Source organism: Lepisosteus platostomus, chromosome 5 (assembly GCF_059453375.1).
Source record: "Lepisosteus platostomus isolate fLepPlt1 chromosome 5, fLepPlt1.hap1, whole genome shotgun sequence".
Lineage (NCBI taxonomy): Eukaryota > Metazoa > Chordata > Actinopteri > Semionotiformes > Lepisosteidae > Lepisosteus > Lepisosteus platostomus.
The window spans coordinates 35907536-35933995 of NC_142615.1; the positions used below are offsets into that span (position 1 = coordinate 35907536).

General features: G+C 49.2%; 1 long non-coding RNA gene and 5 other non-coding genes across 6 annotated transcripts in view; 3 read left to right on the forward strand and 3 right to left on the reverse strand.

Annotated features, from left to right (window-relative positions):
• LOC148665917 (uncharacterized) overlaps positions 1–26460 on the forward strand; it is a 164173-nt gene that overhangs the window by 129743 nt on the left and 7970 nt on the right. The gene's annotated exons all lie outside the window — the stretch shown is intronic.
• trnav-aac (transfer RNA valine (anticodon AAC)) lies at positions 19256–19328 on the reverse strand. Its single transcript has one exon. It is a non-coding gene; the product is annotated as a tRNA-Val (tRNA).
• On the forward strand, positions 23734–23806 carry trnaf-gaa (transfer RNA phenylalanine (anticodon GAA)). Its single transcript has one exon. It is a non-coding gene; the product is annotated as a tRNA-Phe (tRNA).
• trnah-aug (transfer RNA histidin (anticodon AUG)) lies at positions 24562–24633 on the reverse strand. Its single transcript has one exon. It is a non-coding gene; the product is annotated as a tRNA-His (tRNA).
• trnav-cac (transfer RNA valine (anticodon CAC)) lies at positions 25328–25400 on the forward strand. Its single transcript has one exon. It is a non-coding gene; the product is annotated as a tRNA-Val (tRNA).
• On the reverse strand, positions 26000–26071 carry trnad-guc (transfer RNA aspartic acid (anticodon GUC)). Its single transcript has one exon. It is a non-coding gene; the product is annotated as a tRNA-Asp (tRNA).

Genomic DNA, 26460 nt, shown 5'->3' on the forward strand with positions numbered 1-26460 from the left:
CATGAATAGTTTCTCTGTGGCTGCACCACAGAGATGAACAGAGAGATGAGGCCTCATTTGGGAAATCACAGAAACACTTAATTCTGTCTTATTAACAAGCATTGCTGCTACATATCCCCCCTTTTTGAAGGTCACGAGGTCCTGAGGCATTGTTGCCTTCAAAACAAAACAGAGTTAACTGTAACAGTAGTGTTACAATAACAACAGTTCCTGTTCCCAGCCCCCCGATAAACCACAACACCTGTGTTAGGTATCTGCTAGGGTGGTTTGGAGGTTTGTTCCATTAAAGCAAACTAAATACCTGTACCTCTTCAGGGCATACTGTTTCTTGGATTTCCATCCAATTCAATAGTGTGGCACCTGAAGGCATCCACGACCTCAAGTTTGGTCTTATATTGTCTTGTTCTAGACCGTACAGTGTTAAGTTCAAGCTGTACTATGGCCTTCTCGGGAACTTGCAGGAAAACTGTTTGATTAGGTAGCTGCATTGCGGTAGCTGTATCATGCCTGTCACAAGTCATAGTGACAGTTAAATGTGGTGTGCTGACCAGCAATTTACTTCCCACCTGCTCTTCATGGGGTTCATTAACCTCCCTCTGCCCATTAGTAGCTTTACACCCTTCATTGGTGAATTGTTTAGACACAGCCAATGGATAGCCATATCCATCTCAAGATTTGGAACCAAATTCAATCTTGGTTTGCCTTCTGGGTGAGCTATGAACGATGGGGTGAATGTCACATACTCCTCTACTGAGAAGAGTGGAATCAAGTGGGTTTGGGAATTGTGCCATGGTTAGATTGGCTACAGTGGCACTAAGCTCCCTTAACAGGTCTTGTGTTAACATTCTGGCCTGTTGCACACAAGCATAAACCCACTGTATAACACTGGCAATCATGTCCACTGGTTGGGGGATAAGGTTTAACCCTGTTGCATAGGAAGTTGCCTGTAGGATTTTTCCTAAGCTTTCCAGCTTTTGCTGCTGTTGATACAGTCTGTCACTACCCTCTGGCATCTCTGACACCTGCCTTCTTGGGGCAGTCAGGGGGAGAGTGCCAGTAGCACACAAACCTACCAGAAAAAGCAAACGTGCAACAGTGGCGGCAGCAATCAGTCCTCCCAAAAGTATTTTCGGGTGGCTGATCCCAGTCATCTCCTTCTGAGTGACTGTTGCCTTTCTAAGCTGGCACAGCCTGTACATGGTGTCTTTCTCAGTATGCCTTGTGGCATCTTGGGCACCACCATCCTGGAAATCTGGGGAGATCTGACGCAGCGGCTGATGCTGCTCCTCCGTTTCCAGCGCATCTGCTTTTTCGATTTGTTCATGCCTGTGCTCTAGGAACCCTGCAGGGGGCGGTGCAGCGGTGGAGCATGCCTGACCCTCGGCTGAGTGGTCATCTGGAGCACCTGAGTGATCTGGGATTGTTACCCCATTCTCACTGTTCCGGTCCACCCTGCACACCTCCTGATTGAGGAATCCCTCTATCGGCATGTTTACAGTCGTTCGCTGGGGGTAGGTGTAGGACACCTGTTTACTCCCCCCTTCCCTCGCTAGGGGTTCAGGGAGCTGCCCCAGCACTGGGATAGCTAGTTCACAGTCTTTGAACTCACTATCACTCACCAGGCCCATGTCAGTGCGGGCGGGGATTCTGACACCCCTCTTTGCGATGTCCTGCACTGGCAGGCGGGTGGCTTGACCATCCAGCTCCAGTCTGGGTGAACCACTGTTGGTCAGACTCAGACTGACAGACTGAGCTGGTGGCTGTGAGAAAACCGTCTCGGCTTTCATTCCCTGTCCCTTCCTGGGGACTGGGTTTGTTGGCAACCCTGCCGTTGAGGCAGGAACAATCAGGTCAGTCTCACTCACTACCTGGTAGTTGTGAGAAATAATGTTACCTGACTGCAGGTTCCCTGGGTCACAGCAGAGGGAATCGGCATCTGGGATCAGGTGTGTCCACAGCGCAGTAGTCTCAGCGTCCAGCTGGACCTCCTGTCTAACCTGTGAATGTTGCACCAGGGACACCTGGCGGTGGCCCTGCGACAGCTGCTCAAGCAGATCGTTACTAATAGAGGACCTCTCAGGGCTAAGGGTGAGGGCTACATCACCAACCTGCTCTCCTGCCATCTGGATCCCTTCCACCACTGCAGGGTGGTGGTCCTGACCCCTCTTGGGTGCCAGGATGCACAGGGAAAGCTCCTTTTCATCACCAGGTGGGGAGATCAGCTCCTCTTAAGGGATGTAAAAGGGGTGTGCTTTACCTGGTGGATCAGGCGGCTGCTCGGAGCACCGCTCCTGTGGCAGGGAGGCTGCTGGGACCTCGGACAGGACACGACTTCCCTGTATATTCGGGGAACAAGAAAATATTTTTATTTCTTGTCCAGAGGAAACAGAAGGAATCTCCGCATTGGCTTCTGTGTTCGGTGGGCACTGTGTGAGCACAGTCTGCCTCTTGGCCCCCCTTTCCTTCTGTACAGAAGGCTTAGGAGCCTTGACCTGTTTCCACACTTTGCCTTTCTGGTGATCCACCAAAGGTTCCTCTTTTGGTTGCATGCCCTTTTCTTTTTCAACCCGTTTGAGCTTGCTGTGTGACATCAAACACCTTTCAACCTCAGTGTCAATCAGTGTCTCACTGGGTAAGACATCTCCCATGGCAGCCTTGAGGTAAAAGCTTCTTGCTTTTCCTCTGTGTTTTACTGCCTGCTCTGTGACTTCAGGGGTGGAGTCAGCACTCGCTTGGGAGTGGCTGACCTCATCCAGGCAGGAACCCTTCCGCTCAATCAGATAGACTGAGGGAGGGAGAGGGGGCGGGTCTCCACCTCCTCCAGTGGAGAGTATTAGCTCATTCACGCTTCCGGCAGCCTTGGGGAGCGGTTGTCCCTGTCCTAATAAAGTTTGTTCAAGCCTGGCCAGGCGGGCGGCTACTGAATCCTTTTGTTCAGCCTTTTCTAGCCCTTTCCCTCCCCCGGTGTTCTCATGGCACTTAGAACGCTGGGTGCGGTCCTGTGTGCCTGCTTTGGAACTTGTCCCACACTGGAGGAGGACAAACAAACTGCACGGAGGAGCACAAGGCAAGTCTTCACGAGACAAAAACCTCCAGTGTGTTTTCAGAGTGCTGTGTACTGGAGGTTTTTGTCTTGTGAAGACTTGCCTTGTGCTCCTCCAGTGCAGGACAAGCCAACACAAGGGAGCACATTCGCCAACATCCAGGCACGCAATGCGATTTGGAAAGAAGCTCGTTTCCAATGAGTTGCACACGAACAATCCTTCAGTCCCGCTCAGGGGACACGGAGCCCCCGCCACACAGCTTCAAGTAGTGAGTCAGACGCCACTGCTTTCACTTACGGCCACACCACCCTGAACACGCCCGATCTTGTCTGATCCACCACTGGTTTTTCGTATAACTATGCATATATTCATTTCTTACTGATTTCATTCATTGAGCACGGATGCGATAGAGGTACAGCCATTCACTATTTGACATGTCTGCCCTGGTCCAGAACCAAGCAATCAGAAAACAGGTTAATCTGTCTTGAGAATTAGCATACAGTACCGAGGCCCCCATGACCAAATAAAGGCTAACCTCGATAATCAGCCTAAATAATGCAGACTACAGTGTAGCAGCAATGCTTGTTAATAAGACAGAATTAAGTGTTGCTGTGCTTTCCCAAATGAGGCCCCATCTGAGACTCAACCCGGACCACCACGGAACGGCCAGTGTGTCCGAGTGCCAGAACTTTCATCTGTTCTAAGTGTCTAGAGCGGAGGTTGCCAGAGAGTAACCAGAGGATCCACCTGAGGTTAGCATCAGCAGCAAGCCTCGTGAACAGGTCAGAACTGTGGACAGCTGAATCACTATTCAGAACTAGCGCTTCATCAGGAACGAACCGGTCTTCTTCCTCACCTGCTGGGACCCACACTCATCTTTTCTCCTGTGCACAAACTTTGCTAGTTAAAGCCAACACTAACTAGCCGGTCAGTGAGCATCAGCAGCGCACCGTCGCAAGCCACACAGCACAGCCTGGCACGGAGCCAGAGAGCCCGCAGGAGATCTGCATCCCCAGAGATTGGATGAGCATTCAACTTCACTGCATCACAGCTCGAGAATTCAATTGTTATTCCAACCAGTTGATATCAATTTAATTCCTAAGAGTTATGTACTTGTTTTGAGTATCTAATGTAAAAGTTATAACCAAGTTCATTTACGAAACGGTCTAAATGAATGATATACTGAACATATGTCCTCTTGATATATGTAACTCTTCGTAACTGATTGAATATATACCTTTTGTATTCTGATAACCCTCTCGATAAGATCTGTTAGGTTTACATGCATATTTTATGTATTAATAAATATTTCCTCATGTATTAGTACCTGTGTGTATGCGTTGTTTGAGTTATATCGCATGGTTGGATTCTAAGGCCATTAAAATAATCATTTTATGATTTACTGCTACAATTAATAATTGTCCTAGTAAATGCCCAAACCCTACAGAACTGGTGCCTCGTGAGAGCACACTACAACTGTATTATTATTATTATTTTTATTATTGAGAGACAGGCTCACTGTTCCTCAGGGTGGGACAGGAGATGACACACTGTATTATTATTATTGAGAGACAGGCTCACTGTATGTATTTTTATTACTGAGAGAGAGGTTCACTGTCTGTTCCTAATGCTGGGAAAGGAGATCACACACTGCATTATTATTATTGAGAGACAAGCTCACTGTTCCTCAGGCTGGGACAGGAGATGACACACTGTATTATTATTATTGAGAGACAGGCTCACTGTTCCTCAGGCTGGGACAGGAGATGACACACTGTATTATTATTATTGAGAGTCTGGCTCACTGTTCCCCAGGCTGGGAGAGGAGGTCACACACTGTATTATTATTATTGAGAGACAGGCTAACTGTCTGTTCCTCAGGCTGGGACAGGAGATCACACACTGTATTTTTATTATTGAGAGACAGGCTCACTGTTCCTCAGGCTGGGACAGGAGATCACACTGTATTATTATTATTGAGAGACAAGCTCACTGTTCCTCTGGCTGGGAGAGGAGGTCACACACTGTATTATTATTATTGAGAGACAGGCTCACTGTCTGTTCCTCAGGCTAGGACAGGAAGTCACACACTGTATTATTATTATTGCGAGACAGGCTCACTGTCTGTTCCTCAGGCTGGGACAGGAGATCACACACTGTATTATTATTATCGAGAGACCTGCTCTTTCCTGACTGTTCCTTAGGCTGGGACAGGAGATCATAATCTGCTTTATTATTATTGAGAGACTGGCTCACTCCTGTCTGTTCCCTAGGTTGGGACAGGAGATCACACACTGTATTATTATTGAGAGACGGGCTCACTCCTGTCTGTTCCTCAGGCTGGGACAGTGGATCACATACTATATTATTATAACTGAGAGACAGGCTCACTTTCTATTCCCCAGACTGGGACAGAAGATCACACACTGTATTATTATTGAGAGACAAGCTCACTGTCTGTTCCTCATGCTGGGACAGGAGATCACACAGTTTATTAATATTATTGTTGAGAGACATGCTCACTGTCTATTCCTCTGGCGGGGGCAGGAAATGACACACTGTATTATTAGTATTGAGAGACAGGCTCAGTGTTCCCCAGGCTGGGACAGGAGATCACACACTGTATTATTATTATTGAGATACAGGCTCACTGTCTGTTCCTCTGGCTGGGACTTGAGATCACACACTGTTCTATTATTATTGAGAGACAGGATCACTGTCTGTTCCTCAGGCTGGGACAGGAAATGACACACTGTATTATTATTATTGAGAGACAGGCTCGCTGTCTGCTCCTCAGGCTGGGACAGGAGATCACACACTGTATTATTATTATTGAGAGACAGGGTCGCTGTCTGCTCCTCAAGGTTGGGACAGGAGATCACACACTGTATTATTATTATTGAGAGACAGGCTCACTGTCTGTTCCTCAGGCTAGGACAGGAAGTCACACACTGTATTATTATTATTGAGAGACTGGCTCACTCCTGTCTGTTCCTCAGGCTGGGACAGGAGATCACACACCGTATATGTTACGGATTCGGTAAGAGAAACCGAAACCAGTGAGAGAACCCACTTGCAGGAGCTGACAAAGCCTAGCCATGATCCAAAGAAAGCCACAGTCCAAGGAACGAACCGAGATTCCAGGGGAAGCCAGAGATCCAAAAGGGAACGAGTTACCGAAGCCAAAGCGTGATCCGAAATCGTAGACAATAGAGCAATCCGATAGTCCAGGGGTAGCCAGAGATCCAAAACAGAGCGTGATTAACAAAGCCAAGCCGTGATCCGAAAAGCCGTAGTCAAAAGTGGAAAAACCGTAAACCGAAAGCCAAGAAGAACACTAGGTAGAAGAAGGAGTAGCGCAACCAGGAAGCTCGAAAGGGAAACCAATACTGAGCAAGGAGGTAGGGAAAGACAGGTGTTTAAGTAGGATGAGACGGGGGTGTGGTGGTGAATAGGAAAACTGATAGGAAAACTGATGGAGTAGGGCTACGCCTACTTCTGCCTCTTCCGTTGCCGGGAGGCAGGGATCGTAACAGTACTATTATTATTGAGAGACGGGCTGACTGTCTGTTCCTCTGGTTGGGGCAGAAAATGACACACTGTATTATAATTATTGAGAGACAGGCTCGCTGTCTGCTCCTCAGGCTGGGACAGGAGATCACACACTGTTGTAGTGTGCTCTCACGAGGCACCAGTTCTGTAGGGGTTTGGGCATTTACTGGGACAATTATTAATTGTGGCAGTAAATCACAAAATTGATTCTTTTAATGGTCTTAGTATCCAACCATCCGATATAACTCAAAAAAACGCACACACAGGTACTAATACACGAGGATACATTTATTATTATATGGAATATGCATGTAAACCTAACAGATCTTATCATAAAGGTTATCAGAATACAAAAGATATATATTCATTCAGTTACAGTTACACATATCTAGAGGACATACGTTCAGTATATCATTCATTTAGACCGTTTCGTAATTGAACTTGTTTACAACTTCTACATTAGATACTCAAAACAAGTACATAACTCTTAGGAGTTAAATTGATATCAACTGGTTGGGATAACAATTGAATTCTCGAGCAGTAATGCAGTGAAGTGGAATACTCATCCAATCTCTGGGGATTTAGGTCTCCTGCGGGCTCAATGGCTCCGTGCATGGCTGTGGTGTGCGGCTTGCGACGTTGCGCTGCTGATGCTCTCTGAAGACCGGCTAGTTAGTTTTGGCTGAAACTAGCGAAGTTTGTGCACAGGAGAAAAGATGACTGTGGGTCCCAGCAGGTCAGGAAGAAGACCAGTTCGTTCCTGATGAAGCGATAGTTCTGAATAGTGATTCAGCTGTCCACAGTTCTGACCTGTTCACGAGGCTTGCTGCTGGTGCTAACCTCGGGTGGATCCTTTGGTTACTCTCTGGCAACCTCTGCTCTCGACTCTTAGAACAAAGCAAAGTTCTGGCACTCGGACACACTGGCCGTTCCGTGGTTGTCCAGGCTGAGTCTCAGGATGGTCAGGAGGCGCGCTGCGAGAATGTTCTGCCCTTGGGAGCCTTTCTGCTTCTGGGCCGTCCCGCCCTGGAATTGTCTCACAGCCCTGGAATTCTCCTTTGAATTCCCTTTAGAATAGTCTCGGAGCTCTGTGTTGCCTGTTTTTACCTGTAGGAACTTCAGCTCGTTTATTGGATGAAAGTTGCATGGGCATCTGAGACCCACGTGGGTTACTCGGCCCTACCAGTCCCTGATTGGTTGATCAAGGTGAGATATGAGTCACTTACTCCTGACACTTAGGAATGCAGTCCAGATGTCCATCTGGCACTCCCTAGACAGATAGGCGCCAATGGATGCCCATTGATCATGATAGCCAGGCTTAGCTAAATGCATCCCCATTTGGGAGCTGTCCCTTATCAAAAGAAAACATCTTTAAATCAGCCTGCCTGAATAGCTTCTCTGTGGCTGCACCACAGAGATGAAGAGAGAGATGGGGCCTCATTTGGGAAAGCACAGCAACACTTAATTCTCTTATTAACAAGCATTGCCGCTACAATTAGTAGGAAGAAAGATACAATGTTTTGAAAATGTAATATGTTTTAAAGGATTAAAGGGAAAAGAAATACTTTATTTTCGCAAACTAATTCAACTGAGCTCCTCTAAACAATATCGCCTGAAGAATTGCCAAAGCACAGTGTATCAATTTGGGTGACACTGGGGGAAAAGGATCACAACATTGAAAACCACAAGGCTTATTTTCAACATCAAAATTTGTGCTTGAAAATATTTGACAAAAAAAGGAATATTACACGCACGGAAATCAATATTTACCACTAGGATAGAATGCAGCATAGAACAGTTGGATAGAAGGTTAGTGTAACTCTATAGTGCATCACAGAGGTCAGTCTCTTCCCCCTCATTATGCAGGCTGACTTCACTGTCCTCCAGCGATAGTCAGCTGTAATCACTGATGTAGACATGATGTTAATACTCTGACAGCATCTTGGCTGATTTGGTTAAAGTGTTTTCCTATTAAACAGGTGATTCTGCGTTCAAATCCCACCAGTGTCTTTCTTCCTGTCTTGTCTTACAAAATGTATCACTATGGATGATTACATGCAGCTTGATTTTGTTTAATGCAAGTTTTCATTCCCTTTCTGATGGCTCTCTACAGTAATTTTTAAAAGTACTAATCGGGATGGATTACTGTACATATCCTCAGTAAAGGGGAATATATAAGTAGTGACTATCCAAATTGCATTTTTGTGTGAAACACATTTCAGAAAATTGAAAACCAATTTTCAAAACTCACAATAACAAGACAAAGGCAAAACATAAGTTCACTTTCACTTTATGCATATTTACCACAACCTTGCCTTCTGATCATAAAAAGTCTTAATTTTAATATAGCAGTTTTAAATGGGACATTCAGAACATGGCATATGAGAATATATGGTTAACCGAGGATGAGCAAAGGATGATTGCGCTTTCTGCTTATTGCTATGAACCTACCCCTGGTTATAAAAATGTCTCAAAATTCTGACACTGAGGTGTGAGACACAATGTAACAGGCTCTCATAATCCCGAAATACAATAAATTTTACTGTAGCGTTTTATAAATTTGACCCTGTGAACATTGCATGTCCCTCCTTCCTCATTACCAAAACATCTCAATGTCCCGGCATTATGTACATTTGTAATTACAACACTTCACTGTTTCATTAATGAGTTGTGACATTGTGAACATGGCATGTTAAAGTATATAGAAAATCTAGATCAGAACAGGCTAAATGCAATTCCTAGTGATTTATCATTTTCTTACTTTCTAAATGAAAAAAATATTTTTTCAGTGATTATGACACTTCAGTATGACATAAAATATGCTTCAATGACAGAATAAATAATAATAATAATAATAATAATAATAATAATAATAATAATAAATAATCATGGAAAAAATACCCAAAGTGGACATTCATAGTTGTGATTATAGGAATGTTAGATATCGGGTGGGTAGATGCGTCAGCATGCGTAGGCTGCAAAGGAACAAGTAAAGGACTATTCCTGCTGAAAAGAGAAGAAAAGAATCACAATGTTTCGGCTGTGGAGCCTTCTTCAGGTGTGAGAAAGACAGGGCAGTAAGCAAAGATAATTTTCTTTTTATCTTTGCTGAGTGCAGTTTATCGCTGATGACAACATCAAAGACATTAAGGAGTTTTTACGGCTAACAGCTCCACATCAACTTCCTTTCATAACTAACCTCATCAGATCCTTCAACTCCCAACTCTTCCAGTTTCTCACTTCAGAGAAGGATAAAAAACTCAAAATCCTCTACAGAGAAAAACCATCAACACCCTTATCACCTCCACCAATCCTAACCTTGGACTACACCCTCTGACCTTTCCCTTTCACCCCTTTGCATCCTCAGCTAACATATTTTAATAGTACAACACAATTACAATAGATTGTACAGTATTTATGTTTAAAATTAAAGTAAATGTGTCAAAATATCGAAGTCCAAATGCACGGTGCTAATGTAACAATGCTTGCAAGTTCCTTAACAAATCTGCATTGTATTTTTAAAATATTTCAGCAGAGGATGCAACGGGGGTATAAATGACGACTCAACTTTTTCTTGGGTGAATATGGTTTTCTGGGGAGTTGCGACGTTGGGCATACAGTAACTGGACATTTCCCGGTGATTCTGACACGTGTTAAGCACTCGCATTTCCTGCAAATATTAAAATGGTAAAGGTTTCGCTGAGAAATCCAATCGACCTTTGCGAAGACAATGTTTACATCGCAAAAGAAACCTGTCCCTGGGTGGACTAGAACCACCAACCTTTCAGTTAACAACCAAACACGCCACACAGAGGGAATGGTGGGTCCGTGTCTTGCATCACAACTTTCCGGTTAAAAAAAAAACTTTTTTTGCCAGCTGGTAATATTTCTTCTGCACTGATAATCAAGAATTGAATTTCATTTCTCGCAAGCTGTGTGAATTTCTTGAAATACAAGTTTCCCAGAAAGGGTATAAATACATGCATTTAACGAAATCAAGCCCTTTGTGACAGTCCGAAATGGTACGTTATGATAGAAGAAGATAGGAAAAAAAACATGACTGGGATTTTAAGCTACGTGACCTACGGTACCAGACTGGGGTAAAGTTAGCTTGAAGTTCAAAAACGATTTTGGCACGCCTGTAGCATTTACACGAAACCTCTAAGAATCGCGAGAATACTTGTGTATAAAACAAATTGTGAATGCTTTCTCAGCCTTTACTTTTTCATTTATATGACATTTTTTTGACCAAGCACGAATATTCTTTTGTCCATATCTTCGTAACGGAAGCACAGAACGCCTTCAAACCAAATACATTTTAAAGACCACGACATGTGGATATTTCCACAGCCTCTACATCAAAGTATCAGTGAGCTAATTATCTTTTTTTAAACCTCCGGTTTTTCATCGATGCGTAATTACGCACTAACTGGAACCCGGGGGACCGCTGTATACACAAGTTCACAACACGAGAAATACTGTTCAATACGGCTTCATGCGAAAAACCCGTATATGACTATAGGCAACAGAATAGTGCAGTCTCCAATTACTCAGACTGTAAGCACGCGAATAAAGCTTTGTCTGAATTCTCAAACCCTTCCTTTACGTCCTGTTTTCATTCAGGTAAGAGTCAACTATATGCACAATACTACTGACAGCAGGAAGATTAAAATATTCTTTACTCAGCAGCTTATTAAAAACAGCTCCCATGATATTCAAACCGATTTTTTACACAGAACACTGACACAGGTTTGTGTTCTGAATCTCTTTTTCTCGTGCGTTTATTTAATGTGGCACAATGCACTGGGATAGGGGTATTCTGTTCACAAATCAATAGCATTTAAACCACAGCACCCACAATGCTGCAAGTAAGTGTTTTGCACACTAAGCAGAGAGCGATGTCTTCCTCGTTAGTATAGTGGCAAGTATCCCCACCTGTCACGCGGGAGACCGGGGTACATCAGGACATGCATTGAAGTGAAAGCAGGATGCGCTGCGACATCCACTGTGCCGATCCCGCGACACTAAGAGGTGAGTGGGTCTGTTCGATCACAGCGCTAGGCGAATCCCCAAACAGTGTGTGTGGCAACAAACGAAACGGGGCTGTTTCCGCCCGGTTTCGATCCGGGGAAATCGGGCCCAGTGGTGGCGGGATCTGAACAGTGCATGTCGCAGTGCTTCAATGTGCTTCCTGATGTCCTACCCCGAGAACAGAAAGGACAGCGTACACAGCAACAACAGATCAGGTCTCTGCACTGGAGCTAAGCTGCCCCCATCTCCTCTGCTCTGCTCTGCTCTGCTCTGCGGCTCCTGCGGAGTGGAGTCCTGCCTGGAGCCGTGTTTGCAGGCGGCGGCTCCCCGCGCTCTGTCTGTGCGTCGTGTCCAAGAGCTCCTGGGAGGAAGAGAGAGCCCTCCCACTCGGGGGCTTTTCCACGGTCTGTGTGAGGAGGGGCGGGTATGTCCAGTAGCTTATCGAGCGGAAGCCTGGGGCGGTGGAGAGCTGTGATCGTGCAGACCTTGAGGTGTCACCTCTTTGTCTGCTTTCCCGCCCCCCCTCCGCCCAAGCTCTGCTCCAAAGTAGCCCGGCAACCCCTCACACCTGCACGTGTCACAACCTAAGGTGTGGTCATGAGACACCCATGGGGTGTTGTTCTGTTCTTGCTTATTGAAGAACAGAACAACTGAAGCTAAGCAGGTGTGAGCCTGGTCAATACCTGGATGGGAGACCTCCTGGGAAAAACTAAGGTTGCTGCTGGAAGAGGTGTTAGTGGGGCCAGCAGGGGGCGCTCACCCTGTGGTCCACGTGGGTCCTAATGCCCCAGTATAGTGATGGGGACACTATACTGTAAACAGGTGCCGTCCTTCGGATGAGACGTAAAACCGAGGTCCTGACTCTCTGTGGTCATTAAAAATCCCAGGGCGTTTCTCGAAAAGAGTAGGGGTGTAACCCTGGCGTCCTGGCCAAATTTCCCATTGGCCTTAACCAATCATGGCCTCCTAATAATCCCCATCTATGAATTGGCTTCATTACTCTCTGCTCTCCTCCCCACTAATAGCTGATGTGTGGTGAGCGTTCTGGCGCACTATGGCTGCCGTCGCATCATCCAGGTGGATGCTGCACATTGGTGGTGGTGGAGGGGAGACCCCATTACCTGTAAAGCGCTTTAAGTGGAGTGTCCAGAAAAGCGCTATATAAGTGTAAGCAATTATTAATTATTATTATTATTAATTGTTTCCTGCCCGTCGCAGGCAGGAGTCCATGCGAGGAAGATGCGCTGGACAGAGCTCAGAGGGTACAGCTGGGTGGCTTTCCTTCTGAGTGACGTTCCTGCAACACTCTCCCGCTACTCTTGGTGCGCTCATGCCGCAACACAGGAAGGCTGGAGCAGGTGGGAGTGGAGAGTGTTAGACTGAAGATTTAAAGGTCCCTGGTTCAATCCCGGGTTTCAGCGTTTTGTTTCATTGAGCCCTCTGTTCCTCTCTGCAGCACCCCCTTCCTAAAGTGACGCTTCCCTTTCTCAGCCTGAAACGCAAGCGAGACAGCAGCAGCAGTCCCTGCAGGTTTCCGTAGTGTAGCGCCTGTCACGTCAGCCTAACACCTGAAAAGTCCCCGGTTCGAGACTGGGCGGAACAGCCTCGTTTTGCACGCTCCTGTACTTCACAGAGGTCTTGAGCGACCGGTCATTTGTTGACAATGTATTTCCGGTGCCTTCATGCACTCTTGTACCAAACGCACGTTCCTTCTGTACGCGGAGCCGATCATTTGCAATTGGGCTGTGCCGACAGACCAGGACGAGCTCTGTCGGCTCAAAAGCAGCGCAGGACCTGCAAGAACAACAGAAAGATTAGCATCCAGCGGGGGCCTCTTAGTGAGCCCAAGATCTCATCAAGAATCGGCTCCAGCAACAGGGCTGGGCGCATTGTTCCATTCTCCGCCCACTCTCGGTGTAAACAAGTCCCTCCTGGTCTCTGCTTGAAATGCACTTTCCTGCGTTTGCTTTGGTGTAACTGGCTTCCCCTGCATGGTCGAATGTGAAGAAAATCCTTAGTAAGTCATTGAAGAAAACCGAGAAGAGGTCGGAGTGGCCTCTGTCATTCATCAACGATCCAGTCAGGCAGTACTCCTCTGTAAAGCGCCGTTCGTTCACATCGATTGGCTTTTTTTTGCCTTCATTCGTGCAAGTAGTAAAAGCAGACACCCCTTTAGGGAGCCTGTCAGCACCCGGAGTTTTCCCCTTCTGTAAGCTCTCCATAGCCTCTCAGCTCTTCTACTGTCAAATCCCCCTCAAGTACTTCCCTATCTTCTTCACTCAAAACGTTTTCTAGCTTTGAGGTAAAAAAATGAATTTCTTCATCCTTTACCTCTGTAGAGCTGTACAGTCTTGAGTAGAAGTGTCATGCCCTCTGCAGCCAGAGGGCGGTCCTTCTCTGTCCTGTCCCTAGTTTCTGGTCTGCTGTCCTTCCTGTCCCTCTCTTTCCCTTGGCTAAATATTTCAGGGTCTTGCACTCTGTCCTCGCTCAGCACTGACGTTCGAATGTCCTGAGACCCGCCTAGCACCAGGGCGCCCCACGTCCGCTCCCTGAGGGCACAGGTTTCTATACGGCATTCCTGAACTCTTTGCACTAATGAGCCCGGGCCTTTTTCCCGTCTCGCCGCTACGCATATGGGTCTTTTTCAGCCCTCCTGCTCCCCACGGTTAGTCCCCTTGGACGTCTGTGACAAGAAGGCCTCCATACAGGAGAGGATAGCACTCAGCTCTGTACTCACTCTTCCCTCCTCATCAACTACACTTTCCATGACAGACTTGGAGCCTACCACTTTCCTGAAAAAGAAGCGAGTACACTTCTCATTTTCTTCCAAGAACTGCACTCAGCTTCTTAACAGCACTCCTCGACTACTTTCTTCCGCTATGCTCCGGACATCCTTTTTTAAAAGGGTGATATCCTCGAGCACATCGAAGCCACTGTCTCGTGTAGAGACGCTGCAGCTGCCTCTGTTTCCTGGCTAGCACTCTTCTCCGTCTGGCAGCAGCCTTCCTTCACTCAGCCATGAAAAAGGCCTTTGTCCTCACCTTCACCTCCTCCCACCACTCTCCTACTGACCCGTACAGACACTGCAAGGACAGCCACTGTGATAGTTTCTCCTTGTAGCGGGATACTACCCCCTCGTTCTCTAGCAGCTTTGTGTTGAGTTTCCAGAGGCCTGGGCCAAAGACAGTCCCGCCCTGGAGTTCCACTCTACACCCTAAAGCCTGATGATCTGAGAAGAAGACAGGCTGAAGAGTGACCCCAACAACTTTCACTCTCTCTGAGACAAAGCAATAGTCAATTCTGATTCCTCCCTGACCATGCATATCCTGCTGTTGTGGGATATATACATCTATATGTGTCTGAGAGTTTAAAGTCTTGAACTAAGTTTTGCAGGGCCAGTGAGCTGGAATCCAATTTTATCGGAGAGCTAGACTGCCTGTCTGTGTGCTCTAAGATACAATTAAAATCCCCTCCCACTATCACGTCTGTGCTACATAACAATAGGGGAGAGAGTGCTTTGAGTAGCTCCACCCTTCCTCCCACGTCAGTAGGACAATACACATTGATTAGACGCAGGTTAACGGTCCCCCATTCGACATCCACACCCAGCAACCTGCCATCTATGACCCTCTGAATACTTTTCAATTTGAATGCCCATCCTTTGAAAAGAATGGCCACGCCAGAGGTTCTGTTGTTATTGTCCCCTGACCAATCAGAAGGCCTTTTATCCCACCTATCTTCAAAGCTTTTATACCTCTCTTGATAGGCTAAAGCACACTCCTGCAACATCAACACATCTCCCTCTCTCTGCTGGAGGTAATCAAAGACAGACTGGCATTTAACTCTGTCATTGATACCTCTGGTGTTAAGAGAAATTATGTTTAGAGCCATATTACATAAGAAAGTGGAAACAGTCTTTACAAAACACATTTCTCTTCTGTCTCACCTGTTACCTTCTTCTTTTTCTTTTTCTTCTTACCAATTTCCTGCCAGCCATCCTCTGAATGAGCCTTCATTAGGGTGGCAGCAGTAAAAGCGTTCACGGAGTCCATTTCAAGGAAGCGGGTAGAGGGAGGGGTGGAGGGGTTCCAGCTGTCCCCATCGCCATGCTCTCCTTCCTCCTCACTTGGGGAGAAAACAGAGTCATTTTTCCTTTTCCTCAAGTCCAGCTCCTGGGAGCACTGAGGGTAATGGGGTGCAGCCGATGCACCAGTCTCCTCTTCCCCCTCACCCACCAGCTGCTGCAGATCCTCCGTGATGGACTGGATGGAGGAGAGGAGGGCATCTGTAGGACTTGCAGAGTCTGAGAAAAGCAGCTCCGCTGAATCCTGGGTATCCTCGTTGGACCCACTCCACCGGGGGGCCCCACACTGGCCCTCGTTCTGAGGAGCAGGAGTGGGGGAGGGGTCCTCGCTGTTCTCGGGGGTTTTCAAACCCTCGTGCTTTTCTGGTGCAGTCTGCAGTTGTGGGGGCGTAGTGGATTTCTCTTCCACCGGCCCCGGAGCCACAGCAGGACTGATCTTGGCTGGAGGCTGAGAAAGGGTTCTTTGTTTGACTTGTTGTTGTTTGCTTTGGCTTTTTGGGCCGGTTTGGCTGAAACAAGCACTGCCTCATCCTTTCTCATTTTGAGTTGATTGGTGTAGGCGTGAGGGCAGTTCTTAAAAACGTGTCCTTCCGAGCCACATAAATTGCACTTTGGCAGCATTGAGCAGTCAGAGGCTAAATGTCCCTGTTTGCCACAGGTCTTGCAGCATTTCACAGTGCAGGATGATGCCAGGTGTCCCACAGCACCACAGCGCCGACACACCTTTGGTTGTCCCACATAAAAAACATAGCCATTGCAGGCGCCCAGCTGGATTGTAGAGGGCAGGTGCCTTAAGCCTCCATTTACATTGTCCGGTAGCAAGCGAACCTCGAATTTCCTTGCTCCTGTTTTTATACCGTCGACATCTCTAACCTCAGTTCCATGGTGGACGGTGCAGTACTGGTTAAGCCAGGTGTGAATGTCCTCCATCTTTGCCAGTTCCGAGAACATAACAACATGCACCGTTTTCCTCTCTCTCTGTGTCAGAGGCTACAAGTTGATCTTCTCAAGGGCAGGAACTTTCCCTCTTTTTGCCTCAAACACATCCACACATCATTCAAACAGAGAATAGGTAGCAAAAACAACCTCAAATGCTTTCTGACCTGGGAGAGCGAAGATGAAATCCAAGTGCCGAGGTTCAAAGTTCCTTCTGCAACACTTTTCTGCTGAACTGCATACGATCCATGAAGAGGTCATCCAAAAGCTCAAAACGCACAGCATTCTTGCGGGATCCAAAAGTTGCCATTTCGTGAACTGCAAAACAAACACTGCTTCCACAAAACAAGAAAACAATCCAACTACTCCACCTACAGGCTGATGAAGGTATCTCCCCTGCCAGGTAAGTATGAGTTGTACAAGCCCCTGCAAGCGGCCCGGACCCACAGCACAAAGCGCGCAGCCTAGGCCAGCTCCTCGCCCCGCACGCCACCGCCTCCTGCTGGGCCCACTCTTTCGCACACTCACACGCCACACTAACACTCAAAAGGGTGGGCAAAACGAGAAAACGAGCGCGCCGTTTCCTACACATCTGCAGTCGCCATTGCGCATTCGCAGCATGTCCCGGGATGCAATTCGGCCTCATTTGCATAACACCAGACTGGCAGATCGCTACGCAAGCTCACGTCGTGCGCCTGCCACACACCGATCACGGAGCCTTTTCAGCAATTTCCAAAAAACGGGCCTGCTCTCCTGCCCACAAAGCTCCGTCTCTTACCCGCTCTCCAGAGCCTGCTGCCTTCTGTGTTGTTCTCTCGGCACCGCTGCACCGCACACAACTCCTACAGCACGGGGAGAAAGTTTTCACAATCCGCCGCAGGGAAGGCTCGCTCCGTGCGCATACGTCCTTTCAATGCCAGTTCAACAAGTGCTCCGCATTAGCAGCGTCGGGGCTCCGGCGTGTCGCACCTCACCTCACCTCGCACAGCCCCCTCCTTGAATGTCTGGCGCTGGGCATGCCCCGCTCTCCTCCACCTTATCTTATCGCGTGTGACCACCGACAATGGCCACAATGCCGGGGAATGGCACCTGTGAAGTGTTAATTGGGGCACAGGAACAGCCCGTCTCGTCTCGGGGGCCAGCTTCAAAGACAATACAGCAAACACAGCGGGGCGGGGGAAGTAGACGACACGACACATGCAGGTACATTCAGCTCCGGCGGGACCCTCCTTGTGTCAGTGTCTCAGGGAGAGGATGGGCACTGTGAGACTGACAGGGCTGTCTGGGAGAAGCTCCTCCTACAGGTCTAGGCACAGAAGATCTTCACCAACAGAGTCACACAGCGAACGTGATAACCGCTACACTACGGAAACATGCAGGGGCTGCTGCTGGTGTCTTGCTTGCGTTTCGGGCCGAGAAAGGGAATGATGGGAACTCGTGCCCAGTGGCCCAGCGCTGAGCTTCGCCAATGCTATTCAGCTGCTTCCACTGCCTTTATTGGAGTGCGCTGATTGACCGTGCTCTCACACCAGAGCACAGCACGCCTGTCATGGACGGAGCAGGAAAGGCGGCCCCACATTCTACAGCCCTCTCCACGCAATCGACGAAATCGGGCTACTGAAGTGGAGAAAATTGCCTCTCCAGAAAGTGCAAATATCAGTATAAATCCTATTGCCGAAGGTCAACACTGTCTACCAGAGTCACCCCTCCCACCTCCTGCAGGTTTCCGAGATGCAGCGATGATCAGTTCCCATACCAGGAGTTGAGCCCCGGCCACCTGGGTGAAAATCAGGAATCATAACCGCTAGACCATATGGGAGCATACGGCCGTCCTGTGCCGTGCGTCATGTAAGCAAATTGTAATTGCTGCCTTCATTACCTGCTTGATGAAGAAAACACACAAGAGAGTTGGCACTCAGAGTGTCGAAGGGTCGATGTATACTAGGGCTCAGTTGAAATGCAACATCAGGACTTTTCCGACTAGTGTCACACGAAGAGAGTACATCCTTTCCTACTGGCTGTGTATGTCTCGGTAACTCCCTGTGATGGTATAGTGGTCAGTATTTTGTGCTGTGGCTGCAACAACCCCGGTTCGAATCCGCGTCCTGGCAGAATAGGAGGAGTACTGCCTGACTGGATCGTTGATGAACGACAAAGGCCACTCCGACCTCTTCTCGGTTTTCTTCAATGACTTACTAAGGATCTTCTTCACATTCGCCCATGCAGGGGAAGCCAGTTACACCAAAGCAAACGCAGGAAAGTGCATTTCAAGCAGAGACCAGGAGGGACTTGTTTACACAGAGAGTGGGCGGAGAATGGAACAATGCGCCCAGCCCTGTTGCTGGAGCCAATTCTTGATGAGCTCTTGGGCTCACTAAGAGGCCCCCGCTGGATGCTAATCTTTCTGTTCTTGCAGGTCCTGCGCTGCTTTTGAGCCAACAGAGCTCATCCTGGTCTGTCGGCACAGCCCAATTGCAAATGATCGGCTCTGCGTACAGAAGGAACGTGCGTTTGGTACAAGAGTGCACGAAGGCACCAGAAATACATTGGGAACAAATGACCGGTCGCTCAAGACCTCTGTGAAGTACAGGAGCGTGCAAAATGAGGCTGTTTCCACCCGGTCTCGAACCGGGGACCTTTCGCGTGTTAGGCGAACGTGATAGCCGCTACACTACGGAAACCTGCAGGGACCGCTGCAGGTGTCTCGCTTGCGTTTCGGGCTGAGAAAGAGACGCGTCACTTTAGGCAGGGGGCGCTGGAGAGAGGAACAAAGGGCGCGATGAAACAAAATGCCAAAACCCAGGATCGAACCAGGGACCTTTAGATTTTCAGTCTAACGCTCTCCCCACTGAGCTATTTCGGCGGTGCGCAAAGCCCACAGCCACCTGCTCCAGCCTTCCTGTGTTGTGGCATGAGCGCACCAAGAGTAGCGGGAGAGTGTTGCAGGAACGTCACTCAGAAGGAAAGCCACCCAGCTGCGCCCTCTGAGCTCTGTCCAGCGCATCTTCCTCGCATGGACTCCTGCCTGCGACGGGCAGGAAACAATTAGCAAGAACAGAACGACACCCCATGGGTGTCTCATGACCGCACCTTAGGTTGTGACACGTGCAGGTGTGAGGGGTTGCCGGGCTACTTTGGAGCAGAGCTTGGGCGGAGGGGGGGCGGGAAAGCAGACAAAGAGGTGACACCTCAAGGTCTGCACGATCACAGCTCTCCGCCGGTCCAGGCTTCCGCTCGATAAGCTACTGGACACACCCGCCCCTCCTCACACAGACCGTGGAAAAGCCCCCGAGTGGGAGGGCTCTCTCTTCCTCCCAGGAGCTCTTGGACACGACGCACAGACAGGGCGCGGGGAGCCGCAGCCTGCAAACACGGCTCCAGGCAGGACTCCACTCCGCAGGAGCCGCAGAGCAGAGGAGATTAGGGCAGCTTAGCTCCTGTGCAGAGACCTGAGCTGTTGTTGCTGTGGATGCTGTCTTTTCTGCACTCGGGGTAGGACATCAGGAAGCACATTGAAGCGCTGCGACATGCACTGTACAGATCCCGCCACTACTGGGCCCGATTTCCCCGGATCGAAACCGGGCGGAAACAGGCCCGTTTCGTTTGTTGCCACGCACACTGTTTAGGGATTCGCCTAGCGCTGTGATCGAACAGACCCACTCACCTCTTAGTGTGGCGGGTCTGCACAGTGGATGTCGCAGCGCATCCTGCTTTCACTTCAATGCGCGTCCTGATGAACCCTGGTCTCCCGCGTGACAGGTGGGGATACTTGCCACTATACTAACGAGGAAGACATCGCTCTCTGCTTAGTGTGCAAAACACTTACTTGCAGCATTGTGGGTGCTGTGGTTTAAATGCTATTGGTTTGTGAACAGAATACCCCTATCCCAGTACATTGTGCCACATTAAATAAACACACGAGAAAAAGAGATTCAGAACGCAAAGCTGTGTCAGTGTTCTGTGTAAAAAATCGGTTTGAACATCATGGGAGCTGTGTTTAATAAGCTGCTGAGTAAAGAATATTTTAATCTTCTTGCTGTCAGTAGTATTTTGCATATAGTTGACTCTTACCTGAATGAAAACAGGACGTAAAGGAAGGGTTTCAGAATTCAGACAAAGCTTTATTCCCGTGCTTACAGTCTGGGTAATTGGAGACTGCACAGTTATGCTTCCTATGGTCATATACGGGTTTTTCGCTTGAAGCCGTATTGAACAGTATTTCTCGCGTTGTGAACTTGTGTATACAGCGGTCCCCCGGGTTCCAGTTAGTGCGTAATTACTCATCGATGAAAAACCGGAGGTTTAAAAAAAGATAATTAGCTCACTGATACTTTGATGTAGAGGCTGTGGAAATATCCACGTCGTGGTCTTTAAAATGCATTTGGTTTGAAGGCGTTCTGTGCTTCCGTTGCGAAGATATGGACAAAAGAATATTCGTGCTTGGTCCAAAAAGTGTAATATAAACGAAAAAGTAAAGGCTGAGAAAGCATTCACAATGTAGTTTATGCACAAAGCAAGTATTCTCGCGATTCTAAGAGGTTTCGTGTAAACGCTACAGGCGTGCCAAAATCGTTTTCGAACTTCAAGCTAACTTTACCCCGGTGTTACCGAGACACACGCGGCAGGGCGGAAAGGGCTGTGCTCTCTTCGTGTGACATAATTCGGAAAAGTCCTGACGTTGCATTTCAACTGAGCCCCAGTATACATCGACCCTTCGACACTCTGAGTGACAACTCTCTTGCGTGTTTTCTCATATTTATGTAGTTTGCTTGCATGATGCCGGGAACAGCATGGTTGTTCGCTGCCATATAGTCTAGCGGTTAGGGTTCCTGGTTTTCACCCAGGCGGTTCGACTCGGTTTTGCCTCCTGCTTTCCAAAAGATCAGCACCGTGTACGAAAGAGCCGCATTAAAACTACTCGAACGTGCAAAACGTGCGAGAAGAGGGGGCGCTTGTTTCCAACCGAAACTTCTCGCGTGTGAGACGAGCTGATCATCGCTGTGGGAGGGTTACTCTGGTAGGCAGGGCTGACCTTCGGCAATAGGATTTATAGTCTCCAAGATGATATTTGCACTTTCTGGAGAGGCGATTTTCTCCACTTCAGTAGCCCGATTTCGTCGATTGCGTGGAGAGGGCTGTAGAATGTGGCGCCGCCTTTCCTGCTCCGTCCATAACAGGCGTGCTGGTCTCTGGAGAGAGAGCACGGTCCATCAGCGCACTCCAATAAAGGCACTGGAAGCAGCTGAATCACATTGGCGAAGCTCAGCACTGGGCCGTTGGGCACGTCTTACCACCGTTTCCGTAGTGTAGTGGTTATCACGTTCGCCTCACACGCGAAAGGTCCCCGGTTCGAAACTGGACGGAAACAGACATCTTTTGTCGCCAGGCACAAAAGGGGATTGGGGATTCGCCTAGCGCTGTGATCGAACAGACCCACTGGACCCACCTCTTAGTGTGGCGGGATCTGCACAGTGCATGTCACAGCGCATCCTGCTTTCACTTCAAGGCGCGTCCTGATGTACCCCAGTCTCCCGCATGACAGGTGGGGACAGGTGACAGGTCCTATACTAACGAGGAAGACATCGCTCTCTCCGACCCCCGGCATCGTGTCCCGACCCACCGTGCTGGAAGCCGACGCGTGCTGTGATTCCTTTACGGAGCAGAAATGACAACCGAGGAGCCAAGAGATCATTTCAGCATTTCGCGTCTGAACGGAAAACACAAACGACCAACTCGGAATGACTTGCCTTTGACGCTTCTCAAAGCGTTCTTTGTGCATCGAACAGACCCACTCACCTCTTAGTGTGGCGGGATCTGCACAGTGCATGTCGCAGCGCTTCCTGCTTTCACTTCAATGTGCTTCCTGATGTCGAGTCGTGTGCCGTGCGGAGGCTCTGAAAGCGAGAGCAATGAAAAGGTGCACGAGGCTGTGAAAGAAAACTGAGAAGTGAAAGGCAGTCATTTCTCTAAGGAGGTGAAAGAAAAGCTACTCCCCGTCAGGGAATCGAACCCCGGTCTCCCACGTGACAGGCGAGGATACTTGCCACTATACTAACGAGGAAGACATAGCTCTTTCCAACCCCCGGCATCGTGTCCCGACCCAGCATGCTGGAAGCCGACGCGTGCTGTGATCCCTTTACGGAGCAGAAATGACAACCGAGGAGCCGAGAGATCATTTCAGCATTTCGCGTCTGAACGGAAAACACAAACGACCAACTCGGAATGACTTGCCTTTGACGCTTTTCAAAGCGTTCTTTGTGCACGACGACTGCGCCGCCTAGCAGATACAAATGGGTTGTACAACTTTGAACTAGTAAATGGAAGAGGGCTAAGCCCCCTCTCTTTTAGCCCAGGTTCGATCTGTCTCCCAGAATCACCAGGGCGCGCACACACACACACACCCGTGCCGTTGAAGTGCTCTGCTTCATTTCTAAGGGCAACTCAACATTCACTCCTACCCCGAGTGCAGAAAAGACAGCATCCACAGCAACAACAGCTCAGGTCTCTGCACAGGAGCTAAGCTGCCCTCATCTCCTCTGCTCTGCGGCTCCTGCGGAGTGGAGTCCTGCCTGGAGCCGTGTTTGCAGCCGGCGGCTCCCCGCGCCCTGTCTGTGCGTCGTGTCCAAGAGCTCCTGGGAGGAAGAGAGAGCCCTCCCACTCGGGGGCTTTTCCACGGTCTGTGTGAGGAGGGGCGGGTGTGTCCAGTAGCTTATCGAGCGGAAGCCTGGGGCGGCGGAGAGCTGTGATCGTGCAGACCTTGAGGTGTCACCTCTTTGTCTGCTTTCCCGCCCCCCTCCGCCCAAGCTCTGCTCCAAAGTAGCCCGGCAACCCCTCACACCTGCACGTGTCACAACCTAAGGTGCGGTCATGAGACACCCATGGGGTGTCGTTCTGTTCTTGCTAATTGCTTCCTGCCCGTCGCAGGCAGGAGTCCATGCGAGGAAGATGCGCTGGACAGAGCTCAGAGGGCGCAGCTGGGTGGCTTTCCTCCTGAGTGACGTTCCTGCAACACTCTCCCGCTACTCTTGGTGCGCTCATGCCACAACACAGGAAGGCTGGAGCAGGTGGCTATGGGCTTTGCACACCGCCGAAATAGCTCAGTTGGGAGAGCGTTAGACTGAAGATCTAAAGGTCCCTGGTTCGATCCCGGGTTTCGGCATTTTGTTTCATCGCGCCCTTTGTTCCTCTCTCCAGCGCCACCTGCCTAAAATGACGCGTCCCTTTCTCAGCCCGAAACGCAAGCGAGACACCAGCAGCGGTCCCTGCAGGTTTCCGTAGTGTAGCGGCTATCACGTTCGCCTAACACGCGAAAAGTCCCCGGTTCGAGAGCGGGTGGAAACAGCCTCGTTTTGCACGCTCCTGTACTTCACAGAGGTCTTGAGCGACCGGTCATTTGTTCCCAATGTATTTCCGGTGCCTTCGTGCACTCTTGTACCAAACGCACGTTCCTTCTGTACGCGGAGCCGATCATTTGCAATTGGGCTGTGCCGACAGACCAGGACGAGCTCTGTCGGCTCAAAAGCAGCGCAGGACCTGCAAGAACAACAGAAAGATTAGCATCCAGCGGGGGCCTCTTAGTGAGCCCAAGAGCTCATCAAGAATCGGCTCCAGCAACAGGGCTGGGTGCATTGTTCCATTCTCCGCCCACTCTCGGTGTAAACAAGTCCCTCCTGGTCTCTGCTTGAAATGCACTTTCCTGCGTTTGCTTTGGTGTAACTGGCTTCCCCTGCATGGGCGAATGTGAAGAAGATCCTTAGTAAGTCATTGAAGAAAACCGAGAAGAGGTCGGAGTGGCCTCTGTCGTTCATGAACGATCAGTCAGGCAGTACTCCTCTGTAAAGCGCCGTTCGTTCACATCGACTGGCTTTTTTTTGCCTTCATTCGTGCGAGTAGTAAAAGCAGACGTCCCTATTCTGCCGTGACCCGGATTCGAACCGGGGTTTTTGCGGCCATAACGCAAAGTACTGACCACTATACGATCACAGCGAGTTACCGAGACACACGCGGCAGGGCGGAAAGGGCTGTGCTCTCTTCGTGTGACATAATTCGGAAAAGTCCTGACGTTGCATTTCAACTGAGCCCCAGTATACATCGACCCTTAGACACTCTGAGTGACAACTCTCTTGCGTGTTTTCTCATATTTATGTAGTTTGCTTGCATGATGCCGGGAACAGCATGGTTGTTCGCTGCCATATAGTCTAGCGGTTAGGGTTCCTGGTTTTCATCCAGGCGGTTCGACTCGGTTTTGCCTCCTGCTTTCCAAAAGATCAGCACCGTGTACGAAAGAGCCGCATTAAAACTACTCGAACGTGCAAAACGTGCGAGAAGAGGGGGCGCTTGTTTCCAACCGAAACTTCTCGCGTGTGAGACGAGCTGATCATCGCTGTGGGAGGGTTACTCTGGTAGACAGGGCTGACCTTCGGCAATAGGATTTATAGTCTCCAAGATGATATTTGCACTTTCTGGAGAGGCGATTTTCTCCACTTCAGTAGCCCGATTTCGTCGATTGCGTGGAGAGGGCTGTAGAATGTGGTGCCGCCTTTCCTGCTCCGTCCATGACAGGAGTGCTGGTCTCTGGAGAGAGAGCACGGTCCATCAGCGCACTCCAATAAAGGCATTGGAAGCAGCTGAATCGCATTGGCGAAGCTCAGCGCTGGGCCGCTGGGCACGTCTTACCACCGTTTCCGTAGTGTGGTGGTTATCACGTTCGCCTCACACGCGAAAGGTCCCCGGTTCGAAACCGGGCGGAAACAGATATCTTTTGTCGCCAGGCACAAAAGGGGATTGGGGGTTCGCCAGACCCACTCACCTCTTAGTGTGGCGGGATCTGCACAGTGCATGTCACAGCGCATCCTGCTTTCACTTCAATTTGCGTCCTGATGTACCCCAGTCTCCCGCGTGACAGGTGGGGACAGGTGACAGGTCCTATACTCACGAGGAAGACATCGCTCTCTCCGACCCCCGGCATCGTGTCCCGACCCACCGTGCTGGAAGCCGACGCGTGCTGTGATTCCTTTACGGAGCAGAAATGACAACCGAGGAGCCGAGAGATCATTTCAGCATTTCGCGTCTGAACGGAAAACACAAACGACCAACTCGGAATGACTTGCCTTTGACGCTTCTCAAAGCGTTCTTTGTGCATCGAACAGACCCACTCACCTCTTAGTGTGGCGGGATCTGCACAGTGCAGGTCGCAGCGCTTCCTGCTTTCACTTCAATGTGCTTCCTGATGTCGAGTCGTGTACCGTGCGGAGGCTCTGAAAGCGAGAGCAATGAAAAGGTGCACGACGCTGTGAAAGAAAACAGAGAAGTGAAAGGCAGTCATTTCTCTAAGGAGGTGAAAGAAAAGCTACTCCCCGTCGGGGAATCGAACCCCGGTCTCCCGCGTGACAGGCGGGGATACTTGCCACTATACTAACGAGGAAGACATCACTCTCTCCAACCCCCGGCATCGTGTCCCGACCCAGCATGCTGGAAGCCGACGCGTGCTGTGATCCCTTTACGGAGCAGAAATGACAACCGAGGAGCCGAGAGATCATTTCAGCATTTCGCGTCTGAACGGAAAACACAAACGACCAACTCGGAATGACTTGCCTTTGACGCTTTTCAAAGCGTTTTGTGCACGACGACTGCGCCGCCTAGCAGATACAAATGGGTTGTACAACTTTGAACTAGCAAATGGAAGAGGGCTGAAGTAAGAGACAAGATGTAAGAAGGGTTAACTTAAGTCAGTTCTGCCTGAAAATTAGACTTCTAAGCAACAGGGGTTTATGGCAGGAAAGGGGGTTAACTGATAAGGATTCCAGATGCGAG